Source organism: Gekko japonicus, unplaced genomic scaffold (assembly GCF_001447785.1).
Source record: "Gekko japonicus isolate JY-2015 unplaced genomic scaffold, Gekko_japonicus_V1.1 scaffold421, whole genome shotgun sequence".
Lineage (NCBI taxonomy): Eukaryota > Metazoa > Chordata > Lepidosauria > Squamata > Gekkonidae > Gekko > Gekko japonicus.
In genome coordinates, this window is record NW_015164195.1 from 1,022,164 (window position 1) to 1,029,440 (window position 7,277).

Genomic DNA, 7,277 nt, shown 5'->3' on the forward strand with positions numbered 1-7,277 from the left:
TGTTTGTCTCAGCAGGGTTTTTTTTGTCTATTTCCACCTGTAAGGTGGTGAGAACTGTTTCTGCCTGAACACTGGCTTTTTACTACAGCTACCCCTTGTATGTCAGCATGCCGCAGTTGGTCAGGAAGGCACCCGCTCTCATGGTTGCTTGGAAATGATGTAAAGCAGAACTCTTAAAAAGGGCATTTAAGAGCATGTTGTCTTTAGAAAGTTTGAGCTGAAGGCTGTATTTTAGCATTTCAGATGATTTTGTGCTACATGCTGCTGTGATGTTTATTTTGAAGCATTTGTATTCTGCCTTGGATCCTGTTGGTTAGAAAGACTAGATTTAATAAGTAAATATGTAAATAACCACTAACCTAAAATTAGGAAGATGAGTTCATGAAGCTTTTTTGGGAAGCTACACGTCCCAATGGGTTGTTTCAGGAGGGTAGCCACGTTGCTCTGCAGTAGAAGGGTGAGATTGGAGTCCAGTATCACCTTACAGTTTAACAAGTTCTTTAGAGTATACACTTTCATGAGTCAGTTTTGAATCCTGAAACCGTATACCCCCCCCAAATCTTGTTGGTCTCTAAGGCTACTGGACTGAAATCTAGCTCTTCAGTGGATTGTGATACTTTGCATTCTGTAAGCTTCACAAGGACAGGTCTTGCAGGAAAAAAATCCTTCAAGAAGGAAATTAGCCTGTTTTATGGCTGGGGGCAGCTGCTATACTTCCCATTTGAATCTGTTGTCTAGTAATAACAGAGGACTGTGAACTCAAGCATAGGCACACACCTGCAATGGTGCAATGGTCGAGCAGTTGGACTAAGATCTATGAAATCCAGTTTCAAACTAGGGTTGCCAGTTGGTCTCCAGACTACAGAGAACAGTTCCCCTGCAGAAAATGGTTGCTTGGGAGGGTAGACTTTATAGCATTATATCCTTGCTGAGCATTATATAGCATTATATCCAAGCCCTGCCCTCCCCCAGGCCCACCCCCAGATCTTCAGGAATTTCCCAACATGGAGTTGGTAACTCTAATTCAAATCAAGAAACTTAGAGGCAGTACTATTCTGAGAAAACGTTCATGGGAGTAAGCTGCCTTAAATCAACCTCAGTGATGATTTTGAGATGACCTATTTAGGATTGCGTTCTGAGTAACCTTGGGCCAGTCCCTCTCTCTCAACCTCTTACCTGGCAAAGCTCTTGCAAGGATAAAATGGAGGAAGGGAGAATGGCGTAACCACCCTGTGCCCCTTGGAGGAAAGGTAGGATAAAAGTGTACTACTTTACTTTTTCTGTTCTTCTCTTTTTCTTCTCAGTGGGGACCCAAAGTGGCTTACAGCATTCTCTACTACTTCTATTTTATCCTCAGAACAACTCTGTGAGGTAGGTTAGGCTGAGTGTGTGCAACACTGGTCCAAAGTCACCCAACAAGCATCCATATCAGAGTGGGGATTTTAATCTAGGTCTTGCATACACTACATCAACTTCCACTGACATTACTCAGGTCTTCTAGTTTTTCAATAATCTCGGGGTGTTGGATCCTTCACAAGTATGTCCCTTATTGAAAAGAGTACATCTCACTTTTGATGAAGCTAGAGAGGCTCATTAATCTTTGAGAAGACCTTGCTTTTTATTGGAAGGAACAGAAATCAACCAATACAGAGGCTTTTTTTCTTCTTCAAGGAATGAGATTATAGTGCTTGTTCTTCTCACAGAAGGATAATTGAGGAACAGTGTGTGAGCATCTGAGCATGTAAAGCTCCACCCCCTCAATCCTAGAGTAAAAGGGCTGCTGAAAGAGGGAGAAAGTATAGCTAGTGTTTCTCTGCTAGAGAAGTGGAAGACAGTAGAAACGAGTGCCTAAGGGAAAAAGTCACTCCAATTAAGTAATGGATGAAGGATGTCAACTGTCGAGAGAGACATATTAGCAAAGTTGTGGAAGTCTGTGAGAAGAGAAAAGGAAGGCATGGGCTGAAGTCACATCACATTGATGTTTGCTTCTTTTGCAGTCTCAGAGTATATTGTGCCCACTGGTATGTTTGTTGTTTCTTTACTCCATCTTTCTTCATACAATTTACTGTTGAGTTTATTTTGATTATTTGTGGCCAGATAGCTCTGCTTGAGGCAAGTCACAACAGGGGTTAAAACAACAGTAAAAAGATAAACAAAAGTTATCAAAAGCAAGTGGAAAACAATGCAATGTCTTTTTTATTTTAAAACATCACTATGTTGCCTTTCCACCCAAATCAGGGTCCATAAGGGAGAGAATATTAAACCTTTACAAACATTAAAACAGTGGCCAGAATATAGATATATATATATGTCTGTCTGCCTGTCTATCTATCTATCTCTATCATACAAATAAAACATATAAACACACAAACAGGGAGGAGGGCTAATATGAATTAGTTAGTGAGGGAGCACCCAGCAACAAAAAAGACTTCACCCTCTTGTGGAAGACAATAATAGAGGGAGACAGATGACTCTCTGTGGGGAGGGAGTTCCAAAGTTTTGGTGCCACAACTGAGAAGGCTGTTTTCTGGTTTGCCACCCGTCTAGCCCTCAGATGGCAGGGGCATCCAAAGCAAGAGTAGAAGAGATTGTATTTATACTCCGCCTTTCACTCAGAGTCTCAGAGCGGCTTACAAACTCCTTTCCCTTCCTCTCCCCACAACAGACTCCCTGTGAGGTGGGTGGGGCTGAGAGAACTCTTTCCAGAACTGTCCTTGAGAGTACAGCTCTGACAGAACTATGGCTTGCCCAAGCTGTAAGTGGAGAAGTAGGGAATCAAACCTGGTTCTCCCAGATTAGAGTCCGCACACTTAACCACTATACCAAACTGGCTCTAAGCAGAGCCTCTGAAGATGCCTCTAGTGATCAGGTAGGTTCATATGGGAGTAGGAGGTCTTTCAGCTATGCTGGCATCTAATTTAGCTGTTGCAAGGGCATGCACCACAGCAGCAAGATCTTTCATGCCCGTGTGGATGCAGCCTCTGTTTCTCCAGTGGGGGACATGGTAAGAACTTTGTATGTTGGGTGTAAAGATGAGTAGGATGCAATAGAGATTAAAGCAGATGATAGTTGACTGTCCACCATTCAGAATGCCTTCATAGTTCAAAAGTATATTGTTAGCCAGCTAAATGGAAGGTAATTCCCTGTTCAACAGCATACCAAATTGGTGACAAACTCTCTAGATCAGGGGTGTCAAACGTAAGGCCCGGGGGCCAGAACCAGTCTGTCCAGGGCTCTTATGTGGCTCACAAGCAACTGGTGTAAGGAACAGGAGACCACTTGGGGAGGGGAGGGGGTGGAGCCATTCCAATTGTGGCTTCAGCACAGCGGAACAACCTTGCCTACAGTAGTCAAGTAGTGTGGGAGAGTCTGCCCAGTGCTGCACCAGTGGCCCTCCAGTCCGCTCATGTGGGTTTTCCTCTACATCCCCTCCCAGCCCATGGGGCCTTGCAGTGAGGATCCACCAACTCGTAGCTTACCAGCTGCTGTCCTTTATACAGTTTATATCTCTGATACCTGGCATTATGTTTTATGGCACACATGGCCTGGCCCAACAAATGACATTTATGTCAGATTCAGCCCTCATAACAAATGAGTTAAACACCTCTGCTCTAGATGTTACTGAATGGTTGCTGGGTTTACAGAGCACTCCTACAACTAGCTAGAAGTACCTACTGATGTTAGTGCTAGAAACAAATATGAGGAAACTAGATTTTACTCAGAAGACCTCAAAGTAGCAAGAAGGAAGTGTTTAATTTGGGGATACAGAACATATTGTTACACTTTTGAATTGCAAAAAGTTTGGAAGAAGTAACGGTATCATTTTAAAAAGCTATAGATCTGTCATATAATAGATTTTTTCATATTAATCATTGAAAGTAGGTATAAAAGACTGCAGAGACTTCACAGTTGACTTTTTATGGTGAGAACTAATCAATAAACAACAATGGACAAGCATTCTGCTATTTAGTAGAATTGGAGGAAAAGGTTAGATCAGATCAGGAAAACATAAGAGAAGCCATGTCAGATCAGGCCAATGACCCATCTAGTCCAACACTGTGTCACACTGTGACCAAAACCCAGTTACCATCAGGAGATCCACCAGCAGGGACAGAACTCTGGAAGCCTTCCCACTGTTGCCTCCCCCAGGCACCAAGAATACAAAACATCACTGTCCCAAACATAGTGTCCATCTATAACTTGTGGCTTTGTTATGACAGCATTGGATGAGAGGAATTTGTTTAGAAGTATTTACTTCTGCATGTAACGAACTAACAAATCAATCAGGGCTTTCCTCTGATTTGCAAATTATATGAATTGAAGATATTGCAGGTAGGCAAATGTATTTTGTAGACTGACTATGGCAACTTGCTGGTTCTGAGCCTGATTCGGGGAACAGGAGGATGAGAGCTATAGTTCTTGAATAAAAATAATCCTATTATGTTATCTACCTAGAAGACTGTGATTCCGGGTTTTAACTTGATAGTATGTTTGCTTTTTTTAAAAGAAAAAAGTTAAAAGTTTGACCTTTGATTATCTTAAATTAACGTGTCTTCAGTTTAATGTAGGGAGTGAGGAGTTTTGGATCTGGTAGTCATCAGTTTTATTCCTCTGAGTGGTTTGAAGTACTTGGTTTGTAGGAACTCTGGTTAGTTGTTATAGCTGAATGCAGATTTAATCCTGGCTTGCTGGGTAGCAGCAAACAAACAAACAGAAGCCCTTTGCCACTGCTGTTGCAGTCCACTCACATTGGCACCAAACAATCTGGGACTACATGCATACTTTGGCTACTAGTTTCAGTTATCTGCTGCACAGGTTGTTTTAATAAACTGCAGTTTACAGTGCAATCCTAAACAGAGTTAAATCAATATAAAGAGATCTACAGAGATTTTTCTGCAAACTTGGGGGACCTTCTAGGTTTGCAGAAAAATCTGAAATACTACCAAAAATATATTGAAGGTTTAAATTGCCCCCCAAAATCTCTGTTTACTGCCGGTCAACATGTGGGACGATGCTGGAAGTGGCTCCCAGGCACTGGAACCAAGCTCAAAGTTTGGGTTGAGGGGCCCAGAGCCGCACCAGGGTAGGTGATGGGGAGATGGGATCTCCCCACTGTGATTCTCACAGGTTCCTCACTTGTCCTTAAGTCAGCCTTAGGATTTCATTATTAAACTAACTACAGTTAACTGTGATGTCTGAATCTCAGTAAGAAAGGTGAACTATGAATAACAAAAATAAATGGAAGATTTACTATGGCATAAACTTTCATGGTCTAAAGCCTGTTTTATCAAATGCATGAATTTTGTCCTCTTTCCGTTTGCAGACACACATACACACACATTCACATTGGCAACTTGAAAAAAAACTGTGAACAATGGTGTCGAAAGGCAATTAAGTTCAAGAGATACACTGTGACACTTCTGTGCAAAATGTATATAGTAAAAATTACATCATCATTTTGTTCTTTACCTGTTATTTAAACCTCTCTCAAATTGTCCTTCCAGGATGAGCACATGATCCACACAAGGTAAACCAGTTCAACTGCAAGTACTTTCAACTGCATTCTTTAAACAGAGAATATATGAAAAGGACTTACCCATGTAGTAAATCGCAGGGCCCTGTGATATTTCTGTCTTCATTCCAAAATGTTTATGCAATGTGAAAGAATGTGTCGTCTAAAAAGCAGAAAGTTGTTTTCAGACTACAAAACCAGCTCAAGCATGCTGAAGTAATAAGAATTTCACTATGAATACTGCAAGAAGGATATATTGATTGGTGACTTTGCTTAAAGCCTTTTCATTCCTGACATCACAGGTCTATTTTCTGGTATCTGTTTTCTTTATGATTTTCTGGGATGATTGCTTAACTTTTATTGTAAAACCACAGGGCTTTTCTATTTGCCCTATTGGGGAAACTTGTATGTAGCCATCAGAACATTATAGTTTCTCCAGTGGGTCAAATAGCAGTTCCTCAGGGCTATTTCAGCTTGAGAAAATGGCACAAGGTAGAGGAGAAGCATACATTCTTTCTCCTACACACCATAGTTCCAATCTGAGTTGGACCTACATGTGCATGGGAAACACTGAACTCCAGGTCTGTACCAGTGGTTGCAACTGCAGTGGAACTCCTGGCGCCAGCAGAGATAGTGGCAAATGGGCCGCTAGGGGCCCCACCTCAGCAACTGATTGGTGGCTCAGAAGAGGGTAGAGTTTGGAAGGGGCTACCTGGGCTGTTTAAAGTCCTGGGCCAGGGAGGATCAGCTGGGGACCACACCTGAAGTGCACAGCTGCCCAGAGAGATGGGAAAGAACTTCAGAGCTGGTCCCAGGGGGATTATGAAATACTGGGGAGACATGAATCCACCTCCTCTCCTGCTCTCAGGCTCAAGGAAGCAGACCAAAGTTTGAACCCAGCCAAATTCAAACCCTACCTGAGGACAGGTAATTGGAGTGGGCCCCTCTCACCCCCTGTTATGAACTGAGGTTGAGGCAGCTCTTAAACAAGTGATTTCTTTTATTCAGCTCATAACTTAACACGGGACAACTTACACACAGAACAAGCTAACTTTGTATGTTTTGAATGGGGAGAACCACACCCCTAGACAGATAACAACCAACCAGAGAAAGGTGCTTAGGACCAATAAGAATTGTTCCCGCCGAAAGTCAATGCCTCTCCAGATTGGCCTACCAGCGGCATTGACCAATCTGATCTTGTATTCTGGGATGCTGCACTTCTATGGAGCTGTACCTAAAGCTCACACCAAACAATGATAACTGAATACATAACACCCCTCCCTCCTAAATTAGCACACGTAATCCTGCAATCTAGCGGGCCACGTCCTTACTCGTTGAGAACGCCGTGGTTCCACTGCAGGCGGCTCGGAATTGGTGCTGGAACTGCTAGGCTGATTGCCCCTAGAATAGTCCGAACCTGGAGGGCAGCACCAGCATTTCAAAGTTCTCGGGCCCTGTGTTGGAAGAGTTCTCTTGCCCTGTGCCGACAGGGGGCGCTGCTACCGGCTCCGACTCTGGGGTTGATTGGGGTGTGTTGCAATCAGCACAGTCTTCACTTGGGTCGTCTGGGTCTGCTGTTTCTGTTTCTCAAACCCAACGCCTCCAGAGCTGGTCAAGGTGCCAGTGTAGGCTTTTCCCTTCGGCTGTAGACACCACATAGGAAACTGGTCCGGTGCTGGCTGTAACTGTGGCTCCCACCCACAGTGGACCCTTGCTGTAGTTCCGGGCGTAGACCAGGTCACCCAGCCAGAAAAAAATGGAGCGG